The 17143-nt window shown below is 40.3% G+C and overlaps 1 long non-coding RNA gene and 1 pseudogene across 2 annotated transcripts in view; one reads left to right on the top strand and one right to left on the bottom strand.

Moving 5' to 3' along the window:
• The window catches only part of LOC143669828 (small ribosomal subunit protein uS3 pseudogene), a 46088-nt pseudogene that overhangs the window by 4098 nt on the left and 24847 nt on the right, over nucleotides 1–17143 (bottom strand). Inside the window, exon 3 of the transcript XR_013169081.1 lies at nucleotides 1451–1604. The product of XR_013169081.1 is annotated as a small ribosomal subunit protein uS3 pseudogene (transcript). The remainder of the gene's footprint in view (nucleotides 1–1450; nucleotides 1605–17143) is intronic.
• On the top strand, nucleotides 306–15889 carry LOC143669829 (uncharacterized). Its single transcript, XR_013169082.1, has 3 exons — nucleotides 306–428; nucleotides 12736–12856; nucleotides 14407–15889. It is a non-coding gene; the product is annotated as an uncharacterized LOC143669829 (long non-coding RNA).

The following is a 17143-nucleotide window of genomic DNA, read 5'->3' as shown; positions in this document are numbered from 1 at the left end:
AAACTAGACTTAGGAAATTGCCCATAATTTACAGAGTATGGTGCTAGTTTGCACATTAATAAAATGATTTACCCCTTGTCATGGTCAGTTTCATGTGTCAGCTTGGCCAAATGGTGGTACCTGTTTGTCTGGTTGGGCAAGTGCTGGCCTGTCTGTTGCTATGAGGACATTTCATAGAATTGAATCACCATTACCTCAGCTGCATCCACAGCTGATTCCATTTGTAATCAGCCAAGGGGAGTGTCTTCTGCAATGAGTGATGCTCAATCTAATCACTGGAAGCCTTTTAAGGAGGATTCAGAAGAGACAGACTCTCTTCCTGCTTTGGCCGGCAAGCCTCTCCTGTGGAGCTCATCCAGACCCTCCATCAGAGTTGTCGGCTTCACAACCTGCCCTGCGGATTTTGGACTCTGTGTTTCCACAGTTATGTAAGACACTTTTATAAATTTTATATCTGGAGATATTTTCTGCTGATTCTGTTTCTCTAGAGAACCCTTACTAATAAACCCCTCAGATCTATTTTTAACCAGCCTGCTTTCCTATCGGGATGTATACATAGAATATGATAATTAAATAAAAAAATTATAATTTACTGTATTTATTTGACATAACATTGTCCTGATTTGGTAGTCAAGCAATGATTTATAACATCTTTGGAATTCATTTCATGTACAATAAAGAGATTATCAGTTGGGCATAAATAACATGACATAGGACTAGGATTTGGGAAACCTTAGTGATACATACAGTAAATAAAAATGTTTGACTTCGGACCAGTCTTTAGTCATCTTGAGCTTTAATTTCCTCACCTATATAGGCCCAGAGCTATACTTGTTCTAAAGCTTTTAATTTGAGTTGGAGTTATTCATGAATCCCCTCACATTAAATAAAATAATTCCAGTGTGTTGATGAAGAAGCATTTTTTATGAAGAGAGGTGTAGTAGATTACATATGACCACAAATCTTTGCTGCTGTTTCCATTCAAAGGTAATACCTTTTTCCCCACCCCTTCATCTGGGCTGAACTTGTGACTTGCTCTGACCAACAGAATGAGGCAGAAATGATGTTATGTGACATCCAAGCCCTGGACTCAAGATGCCTTGCAGATTCTGCTTTCATTGAATTGGAATGCTGCCGCCATCATGTACATTCACAATGGCTGGCCAGCTGGTAACATATGGCCTAGCTGCTGATAGCCAGGAACTACCACCAAAGATATGACCAAGGCTATCTCGGACCATCCAGTCTCACTTAAACCATCAGATGACTGACGATGTCTGAGTGGTCCCAGATAAGTCCAGCAGAAGAACCTCCCAGCTGGGCCCGGTACAAATTGCAAAATTGTAAGCAAATGAATCATAGTTGTTTAAGCCATGTATTCGTCAGTGTTCTCCAGAGAAGAAACAGAACTGAAACAGCACTCTTAGATGTATAATAGGGATTGGCTTACATGACCTTCAGGATTGGCAAATCAAATTCTGTCGGGGCAGGCCATGGCTTCATGGAAACCTGATGAAGGCAAAGTTCAGTTCCCCAGGAGAAGCCACTGTGACTTGAAAACTCCAGTAAGGTTGACATGGAAGGCCCCAGGAGAAGACAGTTGGCTGAAATAGAGATAGAAATTCTTCTGACTGCTGCACTCCTCACTTTTAAGGTCTCTAATTGTTTGGGTAAGGAGACCTCTCTCATTGCTGAAGGCAATCTCTTTTGTTGATTGTAGATAGATGCAATCAACTGCTTAGTGACTTAAATCCATCTATGAAATACCCTCAACTAGCAATCAGGTCAGTGCTTGCTTGACCAAACAACTAGACTTCCTAACCTAGCCAAGTAGTTAGTTTTTTTTTTTTTTTTCTTTTCTTTTCTTTTCTTCTTCTTTTTTCTGCTTTGGACCATTTACAATAGTAGCATCATAATTTTATTTTGAGGAATGTCCCCTGCTTCTTTTTGGAATCTCAGGCTAAGTGGTCAAAGTCAGGCTTTTATAATTTACTAAAATATTTTTAAGTCTTAGGCTGAGTGTGTCTGGCAGTGACCACATCTCTCTGGAATTTTCTGATGACCAGGTGGACCTCTTCCAGGATTCCTTTCACTTCTGATTTTCCATTCAGCGCCACTGAATGGAAAGTTGGCAAGAATTAGAAACAGGGTGTTAATCCCCCTCATCACTTCCTCTCTCTTCTGAAAGATGAAATTATCATGTGGGTCAGTGATTCTCAACCTGGCTGCACATTCAAATCACTTGGGGCACTGTAAAAAAATACCAATAGCTGGGATCCCACCATAAGAGACACTGTATTAATCAGTATGGGGTCGAGGCCACCTAACATACATATTTTTAATTCTGGGGTTATATTAATGTGCAGCCAAGGCTGAGAACACTAATGAGGTAAGTCATGGATTTTTCAGATGTTGTGAGTTTAGTAAATGAGACAGCTGGCAGATGCCTGAACACTTAAAGCCCCATCATGAAGATTTTGAATACTTCTTTTCTCTAATCCATTAAGTTTTAACACAGGCAATATACTTCTAGCATGTCTAAACAGGATAATGACAACCAGAACTATGATATTACTTTCTGATAGTTTATATTCCTCTCAACACAGCTCTAACATCTTTAAACAAGATGATGCCAGACACAAAAACCCTTTGAAAAGTTCTGAAGACAAAGTTTGGGACATTAGCTGTTCTGAAATTCCAAATGAAGAAAAGCCATGTTATTCGTCATGGTTTTCCTTATTAGTTAAGGGAGTAATTTAACTAAAGGAGAATATATAAAATGAGAAAATAATACCAAATAATATTTCTCCTTCTTTGGTCAGCTTTCAGGATGTTAATTGTCTTAGTCAAAAGGCAATTGATAACAATAATTTTGAATTTTCAGAGGCCAGAAGTATACTTGTACAGCATCCAGGGAAATGCAGGAGGAAGAGGCTATAGTTTCTGTCTCCCTGTAGCAGCTACCAGTATCCATTCCCTACTAATGCAGCAGGCCATCATGGGGTTCAGTCCCTGGTTAGCTGCTGGAGACAGAAAGGGACCTAAAACCCTCTTCTCCAAGACCAGAGATGGATACGGCTGATCACTGATCCAGCTTTTGATTAACAAATTCAGATCTCTGTGTCCCAGCTCTGAGGGTAGCTATCATTGTAAGCCATCCAGGACAAAGGCAGTGGCAGCCATTATTTCAACCCCACACTGGACAAAGGCAGCAGCAGGCATTTTCTTAACCCCAGCCTGGAGAAGGGTGAAGGCAGTGGAAATTTAAAGATACAGCACTTCCTCAGGGCTGGAGGGGACAGTTAGCTGAAGAGCTGCATTTGTTGGGCAGGCCAGAGAAGCTCATCTTTGGGGGCCTGTTGGAGAAGGTTTGGGTGCCTTCCTGATCCTGTCCCCAGGGAATTTTGGAGAAAATCTGCACTCCCTTCATGGGTCCTTGGCCCTGTTTTGGCTGGGAAAGACTGACTTTGGAAAGTCCTCTCTGGAGTGTCTCTCCTCCTAGAATTTGTTCTCCTGTCAAAAGTAGTGTGAGACAACAAAAGGAGTGTAAAACATTATAGAGGCAGACAGTCTAGGATAAAGACCTACAGTGTCATACACCCAGAAGAAGGAGATCTGTCTCTTCAGAAACGGAAGGGACAACCAGACGACTATCAACAAGGGAACTCCAAAACAAATTGAAAAAGCAAAAGCCCAGGACAGTACAGAGGCCAGAAAGACAGTGAAAAATCTGAACACTGCCGTTGCCTTGGGCAAACCTTCCTGATAGGAAAGCTAAATCTCTAGAAAATTTCTGTCCTATCACCAGCTGTTTACAAAACCAAAAAACAGACATCCCTGGGAGCAATTCCCAGAGTTAACATTTTGAAAATATTAAAATACACATTGTGCAACAAAGAGTATAAAAAAAAAAAGAAACAGGAAATGATGGCTCGTCAAAGGAAGATAATAAAACAGAGAAAACACCAATGAGGAAGATAATAATGTGGCTATACTAAACCAAGCCTTTTAATAAATGCTCTTAAAAATGCTCAAGGAGATAAAGGAAAGTACAGGATATCAGGAAAGCAATGAAACATGTGAGGATCCAAACAAAAAGACAGAAATTTTAAATAGGAACCACGCTGGAGTTGAAGACCATACTAACTGCAAGGAAACATGTCCAAGAGGGTTTCCAGATCAGATTGAAGGGCCACGGTGACTCAGCAGGCAGAGTTCTCACCTGCCATGCCGGAGACCCGAGTTTGTTTTGCACTGCCTGCCCGTGCGAAAAAAAAAGAGAAGAACAAATTGAAGCAGTCAGAAGAAAGAATCAGTGAACTAGAAGACAAGATACTTGCAATTACTCAGGGTGAGGCACAGAAAGGAAAAAGGCATTTTAGATATGAAATGACCTAAGAGAGCTATATTCGCATCATGAGATTCCAGAAGGAAAAGACCTGTGACGGTTGGGTTTGTATCAGCTTGGACAGGTGACGATGCTCAGTTGTTTGGTGAAGCAAGCACTGGCCTAACTGTTACTGCAGGGACATTTCATGGACTGAAATCATCAGTCAGTTGATTGCATGTATGGCTGATTACATCTATGTGATCATAGGAAGATTTAATCCAATCAGTTGAAGACTTTTAACAGAGAGATGACAAACTCTAAATCTGAGTGTCAGTTGTCACATAAATATATGAAGTTTCTGGAAATGACCAGGTTATATACGATCAGCTCAGTATCTCGGAATTTAGAAATAATGGTTACGATGCCTGAATATATGTGACTGCTTTAAGAGTTTACAACCTAGGAACCTTTACAATAGGCCCCAACCTGGTAACCCATCTCTCATCTTCAATACACTGAGTTTTTATATTATAGTTAGTCCATATGAGTGAGGCACGATTACATTTTTCCTTTTGTTTCTGACATTTCATTCGACATACAGTCCTTAAGTTTCATTCACCTAGTTGCATGCCTCACAACTTCATTTCTTTTTGTAGCTGCTCAGTAGTCCTGCTCTATGTATCCTTCCCTCAGTCATTGTACCCTTAGGCCACCTCCATTCGTTGTGAATCTCAAACACTGTCACCATAAACACCAGTGTGCCAATGTCCATTCCTGTTCCCACACTCAGTTCCTCCAGGTATACACTGAGCAATGGGGTTGCAGGATCAACCCCACCCCTAGGCCCCTGTGGAACCACCACACTGCCCTCCAAGGGGCTGCACCTCTTAGCTTCCCAACTGACAGTGAATAGGTACAACTTTTTGCATTTTTTCTAGCACTTGTTTCTCTCTGCTCATTTTTAAACAGTTTCACACATCATACAACCCGACTTAAGGAAATAGACATGCCTTCACCACCGTAATTCATATGAAGACATTTCCTTTTCTTCCACAAAGCATCCACACCCCTCTCCCACGCCCCCTGTCTACTGACATTTAGTTTTGGCATAATGCCTTTGTTACATTCAGTGGAAGCACATTACAATGTTACTGCTGACTGTAGACCCTAGCTTGCACTGATTTTTTTTTTCCTGTATGCTATCCATTTTCAACACCTTGCAATGTTGACATTCATTTGTTCTCTCTCATGCAAAAATGCTTTTTTTTTATTTCTGTATTTAATCACAACCATTGTCTACTCTAGGAATTCCTAAGTGTTTTAGTGTGTAAAAGCTCCTGGAATGCAATATACCAGACACGCTCATTTTTAAAAAGGGAATTTACTAAGTTGCAAGTTCGCAGTTCTTAGGTCATGAAAATGTCCAAATTAAGGCACCAACAAGAGGGTACCTTCACTCAAGAAAGGCTGATGCCATCCAGAACAGCTCTGTCAGCTACGAAGGCACGTGGCTGGTATCTGCTGGAGTCTTTGGGTTCTGCACACCTCTCTCAGCTGGGAAGGCACATGGTAACAGCTGCTAGCTCTCTCTATCAGCTTCTTCAATCGCATTCCTCGAGGGCATTTTCCTTCTTCATCTCCAAAGATCTCTGGCTGTGCGGGCTCTGTTGACTCTGTCCAAAATGGTTCCCTCTTAAAGGAATCCAGTAAGCAACCCCACCTTAAATGAGTGGAAGCACATCTCCGTGGAAACCACCTATTCAAAAGTTACCACCCACAACTGAGTGGGTCACATCTCTATGGAAGTCATCAGAAAGATCCCACCCAACAATATTGAATGAGCATAAAAGAACTTGGCTTTTCTTGAGTACACAATAGACTCAAACTGGCACACAAATTTATACTATCTCAGTCTTTATTCTCTATCTTTCCTTGTGGTCTTATACATGTCCCAGCCCTTCTCCCTCAATCATACTCACATTCAGCTTCATTTAATGTAATTATTTTTTTGGGGGGCTACCATCAAATAGTATTGTGCCATCCATTTCTGAATTTTTACAATCAGTCCTGTTGCACAATCTGTATTCCTTTAGCATCAAATGCCCAATCTCTATCCTATGTCTACCTCCTAATAACCTTCAGTGTTCTTAACTTCAACTCTCAAAGTTCACTCATTAATGTTAGTTCATATTAGTGAGATCACACAGTATTTGTCCTTTGTTTTTGGCTAATTTGACTCAGCATAATGTCCTCAAAGTTCATCCATGTTATTACATGTTTCATGACTTTATTCTGTCCTACAGCTGCATAATATTCCATCACATGTATATACCACAGCCTGTTTAGTCACTCTTCCATTGATGGATATTTGGGCTGTTTGTATCTCTTGGCAACTGTAAATAATGCAGCCATAAACATTGGTATGCAAATGTCCATTTGTGTCCTTGCCTTCATTTCCTGTGAATATATACTAGTAATGGAATTGCTGGATCATATGGCAATTCTATGCTTAACTTACTGAGGAATCATCAAACTGCCTTCCAGAGCAGTTGTACCATTTTACATTCCCACCATCAGTGGTAAGTGTGCCTCTTTCTCCACAGCCTCTCTAGCAATTGTTCTTCTCTATTTTTGTTTGTTTGTTTGTTTTTGATAATGGTTATTCTGTGGATGTCAGATGATATCTTGCTGTGGTTTTGATTTGCATTTCCCTGATAGCCAATGAAAATGAGCATCTTTTCATAGGTTTTTAAGTCATTTGTATTTCCTCTTCAGCAAAGTGTTGTCCATGTCCTTTGCTCATTATTTAATTTGATTTTTGTCTTTCTGTTGTTGAGTTGAAGAATCTCTTTATATATTCTGGATCCTAAACCCTTATCTGAAATGTGGTTTCCAAATATTGTCTCCTATTGTACAGGCTGCCTTTTTACTTTCCTGACAAAGTTCTTCGATGCGCAAAAGTGTTTAATTTTGAGAATATCCCACTTATCTATTTTTTTTTCAATGCTTATGGTTTGGGTATAAGGTCTAGGAAACAGCTTCTTATTACAAGCTTTAGAAGAAATTTCCCTGCATTTTCTTCTAAAAGTTTTATGGTCTTAGCTCTAATGTTCAGGTCTTTGATCCATTTTAAGTTCATTTTTGTATAGGATGTGAGATATGGATCCTCTTTCATTCTTTTGCATATGGATATCCTGTTTTCAAACACCATTTATTGAAGAGGCTGCTCTGTCCTAAGTAGGTTGACATGATCCTTTATCAATGATCAATTGTCCACAGATGAGTAGGTCTATTTCTGAACACTCAATTCTATTCCATTGGTCAGTATATCTATCCTTATGTCAGTAACACACTGTTTTGACCACTGTAGCTTCGTAATATGTTTTAAAGTCAGGTAGTGTGAGATCCCCTACTTCATTTTTCTTTCTCAAGATATGTTTAGCTATTCTGGGCACCTGCCCCTCCAGATAAATTTGGTTATTGTTTTTTTTTTTTTTTTTTATTTCTGCAAAGTAAGTTGCTGGGATTTGAATTGGTATTGCATTGAATCTATAAACCAATTTGGATAGAATTGACATCTTAACTATATTTAGTCTTCCAATCTATGAACACAGCATGCCCTTTCATTTATTTTAGGTCTTCCATGATTTCTTTTAGAAATTTCTTGTAGTTTTCTGTGTATAGGTTTTTTGTATCCTTACTTTAACTTAATCCTAAATATTTGATTCTTTTGGTTACTATTGTATATGGGATTTTTTTCTTGATTTCCTCCTCAAATTGTTCATCACTAGTGTATAGAAACACTACTGATTTGGGGGTATTGATTTCATACCTTGCCACATTGCTGTACTTATTTATTAGATCTAGTAGCTTTGGGGTTTTTTTGTTTGTTTGTTTTTTGTTTTTTGTTTTTTTGGATTTTCAACACATAGTTTCATGTCATCAGCAAACAGTGGGAGTTTTACTTCTTCTTTTCCAATCTGAATGCCTTAATTTCTTTTTCTTGTCTAAATTCTCTGGCTAGAACTTCCAACACAGTGTTGAAAACAGTGGTGACAGTGGGCATCCTTGACTTGTTCTTGATCTTAGAGGGAAAGTTTTCAGTCTTTTCCCATTGAGGATGATGTTATTTGTGGTTTTTTCATATACTCCCTTTATCATGTTGAGGAAGTTCCCTTCTGTTCCTATCTTTTGAAGTGTTTTCATCAAAAAAGGATGTTAATCCAGTGGTGAAAGTCTCCCTGGCGACATGGGAGAGGACTCCAAGGGATGAATCCATACCTAGCACCTTGGGGTCAACAATTATATCCTGACCAAATGGGGGAAAAGAAATATAATTAATAAAGTATCAGTGGCGGAGGGAGTTCAAATAGAGTCAAGAGGCAACTCTGGTGGTTGCTCTTACACAAGCTTCAGGTAGACCTTGCTACCTATCATAACCTACCAAACCCCAACCAGGACCATTCCAGTCAATCCTAAAGAACACCTAGGACAATATATAAGATTCCACAAGGATTCCAGGCACTAGAGTAACTTTCCAGAAACCTACAACCTCCAGATGGGTCCCTGGTCCAGATAAGTCCTGAAACCTAGCCCAGCCTCTCCTGAACATCAAATAGCTCCAGCCCCCATATTAGTGACAGACCCTTCCAATAGCAAAAATTTAGAATTGCCATAGCCCAAACAACCCCAAAAAGAGGTATGGAAAGATCAAAGGTGATGGTGGAAATAAACACAGAAGATACGACTTAACAGTGGAAATAAACACAGAAGATAGGACTTAACAAATGAATATGAATGCTGAATCATTAAATTGATATCTTTTAGTCTCCAATATTTTAGAGAAGCTAGAAGAAAAAACCTAAAATTTTTAAATTGTAACCCATGTCAAAGTCTGAAATATGTTCTACAACTAATTGTGGTGCTGTGCTTTCAAATTTATAGCTTTTTGTATATATGTTATTGTTCACAAAAAAAAGAAGGAAAAAAAGTCGATTGTGATGATAAAAAGTATTTAAACCTGCTAGGCTCCTATATTCTGGAGCAGCTATAAGGAAAAATATGAGGAGTTTGTATGGAAGCCCATGACAAATTCTGGAATCTGTCCTGTAACCACTTGTTGAAGAGTGCTTTGAAAACTATTGCTTTTTAAATTTCTTTGCTTTGTATATATGTTATACTATACAATTAAAGAAGTTAAAAAAAAATAAAGGATGTTCAATTTTGTCAAATGCCTTTTCTGTATCAATCAAGATGACCATGTGGTTTTCCCTCTTTGATTTGTTGATATGGTGTTTTACATTAATTGATTTTCTTATGTTGAAACCAGCCTTGCATACTGGCATAAATCCTACTTGCTCATGGCGTATAATTCTTTTAACGCTCTTAGAGTGATCACAGTGACGAATAAACAACCATGTGATGATATTGTGAGCCACTGATTGTATACTATGTATGGACTGTATGTGTGTGAAGATCTGTCAATTTACATATTAAAAAAAAAAAACCTTCCCGCAAAGAAAAGCCAAGGATCAGTTGGATTCACAGGTGAATTTTGCCAAACATTCTAAGAAGAATTAACACCAAACTTGCTTAAAGACATCCCAAAATTGAAAAGAAGGGAACACTTCCTGTCTCATTGTATCTTATGAAACTAAAGTCAATGTTTCAATTTCCTAGGTTGCTGAAAGAAGATATGATGAAATGGGTTGGCTTAACAATGGAAATTCTTAAACTTTTTTTGAAGCTGAGAAAAATGTCCAAATCAAGTCATCATCAAGGTGATGCTTTCTTCCTGAAATCTGGCTGCCAGCAATCCTTGACTGTTCTGCCACATGGCAAGACACCTGGCAGCATCTGCTGGTCTCTCTCTTCTGGGTTTTGTTGCTTTCATATTCTTGCTTCCCTGGCTTTCTCACTTTGTCTAAATTTCTTTCTCTTACAAAGGACTCCAGTAAGAGGATTAAGACCCATTCTGAATGAGGTGGGTCACACCTTAAAGAAGTAACCTCTTATAAAAGATCCTACTTATAATATGTCCATACCTACAGGAATGGATTAGCTTTAAGAACATGCTTTTGTGGTACACATACAGCTTTAAACCACCACAGCCAGATAAAGATACCACAAGAAAAGAAAATGACATGTTTATGAACATAGATGTTAAAATGTTCTACAAAATACTAGCCAACTGAATCCAATAGCACAAAAAAGTATTATACAGCATGATCAATTGGATATACTCCAGGAATGCCAGGGTGGTGAAGAAAAAATAATGGAATGTACTACACCACATTAATAGAACAAAGGAATAAATCCACATGGCCCCCTCAACTGATGAAAACAGGCATTTAAGAAACACCAGCATCCCTTCTTGATAAAAACATTTAGAAAACTAGGAATAGAAGGAAACTTCCTCAGCAGGATAAGGCATATATGAAAAGCCCACCACTAACATCATATCAATATGAAAGACTGGAAGCTTTTCCTCTAAAGATCAGGAATAAGAAAAGAATGCTCACTGCCACCCCTGTCATTCATTTGTTCTTTTCAATGAAGAATATACCCATATATTTATTCTATATTAAAAAATAAATTTCAAAGAACAAAAATATGATCCCATTTTTTGTTGTTGTTTAAAAATAACAAATGTATGTATAATACAAGTTCTTTCTGAAGGCCTGGAAGCATCTGTACAAACTGCCACCCATGCTTGCATTTGGAAAGCTGTTTGGGGAGATGAACATGGCGGACCAATGAAGACCGACTTCTCCTTTTCATTTGCATACTTTTTAATTTTGATTAATTAGGCATGTATTAGTTTTTAGACTTCTTTAAGAGGCAATAAATGCACATTTTAAATTAAAAATAAAAGGCAACTGAGAGGTGAAACACACTATATTTTAAAAATGTTTTCTCTCTTCACCACCTATACCACCCCACGTGCATAAATGGTGAGATCATGGATTTGTTAGGTGATTTGGTTTGTTTTTATTTTTTAATACTAATTGTTAATTATTATCACCAAATATGCAAATGCAATTTTCCATAAGGCTATTATTCTCCTTTCTCCAAAGAAGGAGCTTAATTTCTGGCTAGTGGCAGACTTAATTTTGGTGTCATTCTCAGAAGCAGGCTGAGTGACAGGCAGAGCGGGACATTTAGGAGTAACCGGAAAGCCATCCCTGTAGCTACATGACTTATAATGAATTCCTCCTAAAAGGACACACTGAGAATGGCTGCATTTTGGCCACTGCTGGACAAGCTGGGAACGGACAAGCAGGACTCTACAATTCAGTAGGACACTAATGCCGTTGGATACTGTGTGCAGGGAAAACCAGCCTGAGTTAGAGGTAACCCACGGGAGAAGCTGGGGGTGCGATTTTCCTTAATACTTATTCAAGTAATAAAGATCTGGGAGTAGAGTATTCTTAAACCCTATTGCTGATCTGCTGTGAGTTAGCTGTGTAGAAGCTGCTATTTGGGGAAAGTAGAAGTCCAGCGCTCTGCTTTCTGTAAGACTAAAAACAGAAAGGATAAGCGATACTCTCATTTTAAAACGCTGCAACTGCTTTCAATCAAGCCGGCCCTTTTGGACTTACATACATCATTTCAATAATTCAGCTTTGAAAATGTTTTGCAATATGGTTTAAAATACTAATGTGTTTCTCCATTTTCTAAACAAAGCACTTGTGGACAATGTTGTTAAATAACGTTGAAGGGTGGGTTTTGAAACTGCCGACACTAAAGAAACTAGTGTTGGTTTTCTCTCCAGCCCTAAATCATGCCATCTTGAGCTGGGATTACAGGAATCTGAAAACAATGCATAGTGGAATGAAAAGAAAATGTCTGACAAAACAAGGCAGAGCTAGCATCAGAGTGAAGACAGTTGATATAGGGTTTCCTAAATCTCATGGGTTTAACTGGACTGTTATTTTAATGTCCCTTTCATTTTACATAAATATGCATACCTAAATACACCCAAATAATTCATTATCCATTGCTGCATATCAACAGAAAGCAATGTATACCTTTTGTCCCTTTTTCAGAATGAGAATTTCAGATTCATGTATAAGTGTTTATAGAAGTTTTTAAAAATATATTCAAATTATATGTCTGCTCCTACCAAAATTGCGCAGTCTTTCCGAACAACCCTGCAGACTTTCATGGAGAAAAGAGAAGAATTCCATTGCTTCAAATTAGCAGAAGAGCTATTAGTTATGACTGAAAAGAAATTGTGTGTTCCTTCACCCAGAAAAAAGCGCGTTCCTTGTATAACAGTGTGCCCCAGGAGAGCAACCGTGTTCAGATTCTGGGTATAATCATGGATTGCCTTTTCCTTAGTAGTAAAAACCCTACCTAGTATTTCTAATGTTTTTTCTGTTTTTGTTTTTGTTTTTTGCCAGAAACTCAATCTCCTGATTTCATCCTAAAACACTCAAGAAACTAGGCATTCCATCTTTGGTAGAATTCAACCCGGATTGGACAAATGACTCGAATCGCAAGACATTCCTCCTCATCACTTAAGTGAGTTACCATGAATTGATTTAAAATGTCAAACATGATTTAGGTAAAACACGCTTGAAAAACAATACTGTTCGGTTAAGAAAGAGGTTAATAAGGAAAATATAATCCCCATTCTAAAGCCTGTGGAATGCAAAGCCACATTTATTTGCATGTGTGGTATCTGTAAAAGGACCAAGGAATTTTATTTTGGTGTTTTGAATTGTTTATTATGTATCTTTTTTTAATTCCATATACTAACAATTCCCAGAAGTGATGGAAATCAAAAGACGGAAAAATATAAATGCATCTGGGTTCTAAGAAAATTACCAGTTGCAACATCAGCTCTAGCCACAGTTCATAAAACAGGTGATTATGGGACAATAAAAAAAAATTATTAAATCCGTAAAAATCCCTTGAATCTTGCCAATTCTGTGATAGCGCCTAGAAGTCTGACACTTCAAACTAGTCCATGCCAAATTTTGCAGCAAAATTACACTAATCGTGACGCTCAGTTAAGGATATGGTTTTGATATTCCAGGCGGCATGACCTGAAACACACTGGATAATTTCTTTGATGTTATGTTTTGTTAAATCATTTTCCAAAGCGTCAAACAAATCAATTATTTAAAAACCAATCCTGGAAGGACGCAACTTTTCAATAGACCAGTTTCACATTTCACTTTTTTAGGTTATTTTCTCACACACTTTACATTCAGGAACTTCTTCCTTAAAAACACTGGGTTTAAAAACGACCCCAGTTCCTCCGCGGCCTGTGTTGGGAAGCTACAGGTCACCCACAAGCAGCGACCCGGGCCCTCAGGGCCAAGGGACTTCTCAACAGAGAGTCAGTCATATTCCTGTTTGCAGACCACACATTTCCATTGCATTTGGAATTGCTGCCCTATTGCAGCAATGTGCTAAATGTTACCTTTAATGATAATGGTTAGGATTACCATTGCTTAAACTTTTATTTCGATGCTTTGATTTTCAATTGGATTTGTCCTCCTAGGCTTTAAAATATGCAATAAAAGTGAAGCAAAGCTCTAGAACGCCTGTACGCCCTCTCCCAACAGCTCCACCGCTGGCAGATCCCTTTAAATACGCGGAGCGACACAGCTTCATTGCACTCGCTTCCCCTCGGTTCCCAGGCGCAGGCGCAGGCGCCGCGCTCTCCGCCCGCCCCGCCCCGTTCCCAGGAGGAGGGGCGGCTGCTCTGATTGGTGCGTTGGGAGAAAGAACTGGGCATGCGCGGCCCGGGCTCTTTCCCCCCCCACCCCCCCACCCCCGCACCCCGGGCTGTATCCGGGGAACCGTCCCGGATTCGGCGGCCGGTGTTGACCGTGCCCTGTGCGGGGAGGCTCCGGGTCCGGCTGTGCGGCCGCGGGCAGTAGGCGCCAGCGCATCCTGGCTTCCCTCGGAACAGCTGATATGTTTCCATCTGTCGCATAGCTGTCACCACAAGTCAGTCCCAAACTCCGGCTGGGAAGAGACGTGTCTTTTGTTACACCTTGAAAGGTGGCAGGCCCCTCACATTAATAAATTAACTAACAATTAACGTATATTTTTGAAAGGTTTAACAGCATGTCCATCCGGGACACCTGCAGCCCTGCTGGGCGTCTTTACCCTGGGGCTGAGAGCTGCCTCTTTCTGCATCGTGCCTGCCATCGGGTGGAGGGACCGAAGACCAGGGCAGTCACTTCCACTCGCAAGATCACAGCTGACTGCCAAGGACCAGGCATGTTTACTCCTACGGGGTGCCACCATGCTTTTGTGAGCGATGGCCCTGCCTACCAGAGCAGCGATCCTTCTGGGTAAAGTTTCAGTGACCTACTCACTCTTCTCTCTGCTCAGGGGGAGCTGATGGACTGAAGAATCAGTTCCGGTACAGGGTTGGTACAGCTGCTGGTGCTTTGTCTATTTTTATTGACAAATCACATTCATACAGTCCATACATGGTGTACACTCAGTGGCTCACAATATCATCACATAGCTGTGTATTCATCACCAGGATCATTTTTGGATATTTGCATCACTCCAGAAAAGGAATTAAAAAGAAAAAGCTCATACGCCCCATACCTCTTACCTCTCCCTCTCATTAGTCACTAGTATTTCAATCGACCCAGTTTATTTTACCCCTTATCCTCCCTATTATTTATTTTTACCCATGTATTTTAACTCATCTGTCCACATCCTGGATAAAAGGAGCATCAGACACAAGGTTTTCACACTCACACAGTCGCATTATAAAAGTGATATCATTATACAATTGTTTTCGAGAATCAAGGCTACTGGAACACAATTCAACGGTTTCAGGTACTTTCCTCCAGCCACTCCAATACACCACAAGCTAAAAAGGAATATCTACATAATGCATAAAAATAATCTCCAGGATAAGCTCTCAACTCTATTTGAAATCCCTCAGCCACTGAGAGTTTGTTTCGTCTCATTTCTCTCTTCCCCCTTTTGGTCAAGAAGACTTTCTCAATCCCATGATGCCAGGTCCTGGTTCATCCCAGTTGTTCTGTCCCATGTTGCCAGGGAGATTTACCCTCCTGGGAATCATGTCCCATGTAAGGGGGAGGGCAGTGAGTTCACCTGCTGAGATGGCTTAGAGAGACAGGCCATACCTGAGCAATGAAAGAGGTTCTGTGAGGGTGACTCTTAGGCGTAATTATAAGTTGTCTTATCTTATCCTTTGAGGGAATAAGTTTCATAGGTGTGAACCCCGAGATTGAGGGCTCAGCCTATTGATTTGGTTGTCCCCACTGCTTGCGAGAATAGCAGGAATTCTCCAAATGGATAAGTTGAATATTTCTTCCTTTCTCCCCAGGCCCCCAAGGGTATTGTACAAATACTTTTTTATTCACTGCCCAAATTACTCTGGGATATATATGTCCGGGCATCACACTAACATGGACAAACCAATATGATCTCACGGCCTATTCAAGATTCCATGTACTTATGGTGTTCAACTAAACTGCCTATACAAGTTAAATTACGTAATGTGCTACCCAGAATATAAATTTTGCACCAAATAAACATCTCTCCCTTTGGTCTCACACAGAAGTTGAACTCTTAAAATATGGAAATATCATCCTTTACCCTGTATTCAGATCTACCCCAGTCCTATCCAGATCAGCTTCATTCATATCTCTAGTTGAAGTCTGATCCCTTTCTTAACTTTTTAAACAGTCCCTGTATGGGGTAGTGCTGACTTTCATAACAGGGCTCCGAGCTGCAGTTTAAGCAGGAAAATCGACAGAGGAAGCTGCCTTATTGTCTACCACACTGCAGCATGGGTTTGCCGCGCCAGTGCCCATCCAGCTCTCAATTCCTTCTGAGCAAAAGAGACTTTCCCAAGGAACCCGCCATTCAACACTCGGCCTGGAACCTCAGCACTCCCTATCGTCCTTCAAGCTGTTTATAACCTTATTGGGATATGAATGTCTAGAAACTAGAGAATAATTCAGGACAATCTACAACTAAGTACCAAAATTAGGAGAACAGTCATTGGGCCTTAGATTAGATTTTTTCCTGGATGCTCCAAGAAATGGTTGTTTTTCCTGCTTTGCTGTGAAAATCAGAAAGAGCAGCCGGTGAAAGAGCGGCTTCGTGCCCAGAGAGGCGGCAGCCCTCCAGGATGCTCGCTCATCCCTTCAGCCTCACCATTCATGGACAGCAGACCGCCTCTCCTGGATCAGGTGTGCCGCCCCCAAAATTCCCCCAGCCGAGTCATCTCACCATCTGCACAAGTGGTGTCTACTCTACACATGTCCACCCTAACCCAGTCCTCAGGCACAAAGCACCCAAACAGGAAGTTTGCATCATTCCCTGCATCAGTACAGGAGACAGAAAACATTCTGGATCTTTCATGCTCAAAAGGGTTTAATACGAGTTATCAGGTGGAAGGTCTGGAGAAGCAAACTCAGAGGCAGTCACCAGGCTTTCGCCCTCTGGGTAACACCATATGCTGGTAAGGAACAGGCTGCTGATATCATATCCCGTCCCCCCCAAGCACACGCACATACACACACACATATGCACACAAGGGCAGTGACTAGACAGTGGACACGGAGCGTGGCCACTGCCCACACTCACATCCTCAGAGTCCTCACGTGACCCACACAGCCCAAGAGATATCTTCCTCTTCAGTGCCTTTCAAATGCCCCTACATTCATAGGTAAAAGCTAAATGACACCCAGAACTCTTGCTGTAAAGGTGACTGACAATTACAGATTATACTCTTCTAGGCCCACAGTACAAGATGGTAGGGAAATCTAGGGACGCTGAGGGCTGCAGGCAATAATT

Source organism: Tamandua tetradactyla, chromosome 26 (assembly GCF_023851605.1).
Source record: "Tamandua tetradactyla isolate mTamTet1 chromosome 26, mTamTet1.pri, whole genome shotgun sequence".
Lineage (NCBI taxonomy): Eukaryota > Metazoa > Chordata > Mammalia > Pilosa > Myrmecophagidae > Tamandua > Tamandua tetradactyla.
This window is presented reverse-complemented; position numbering and strand designations above follow the sequence as displayed.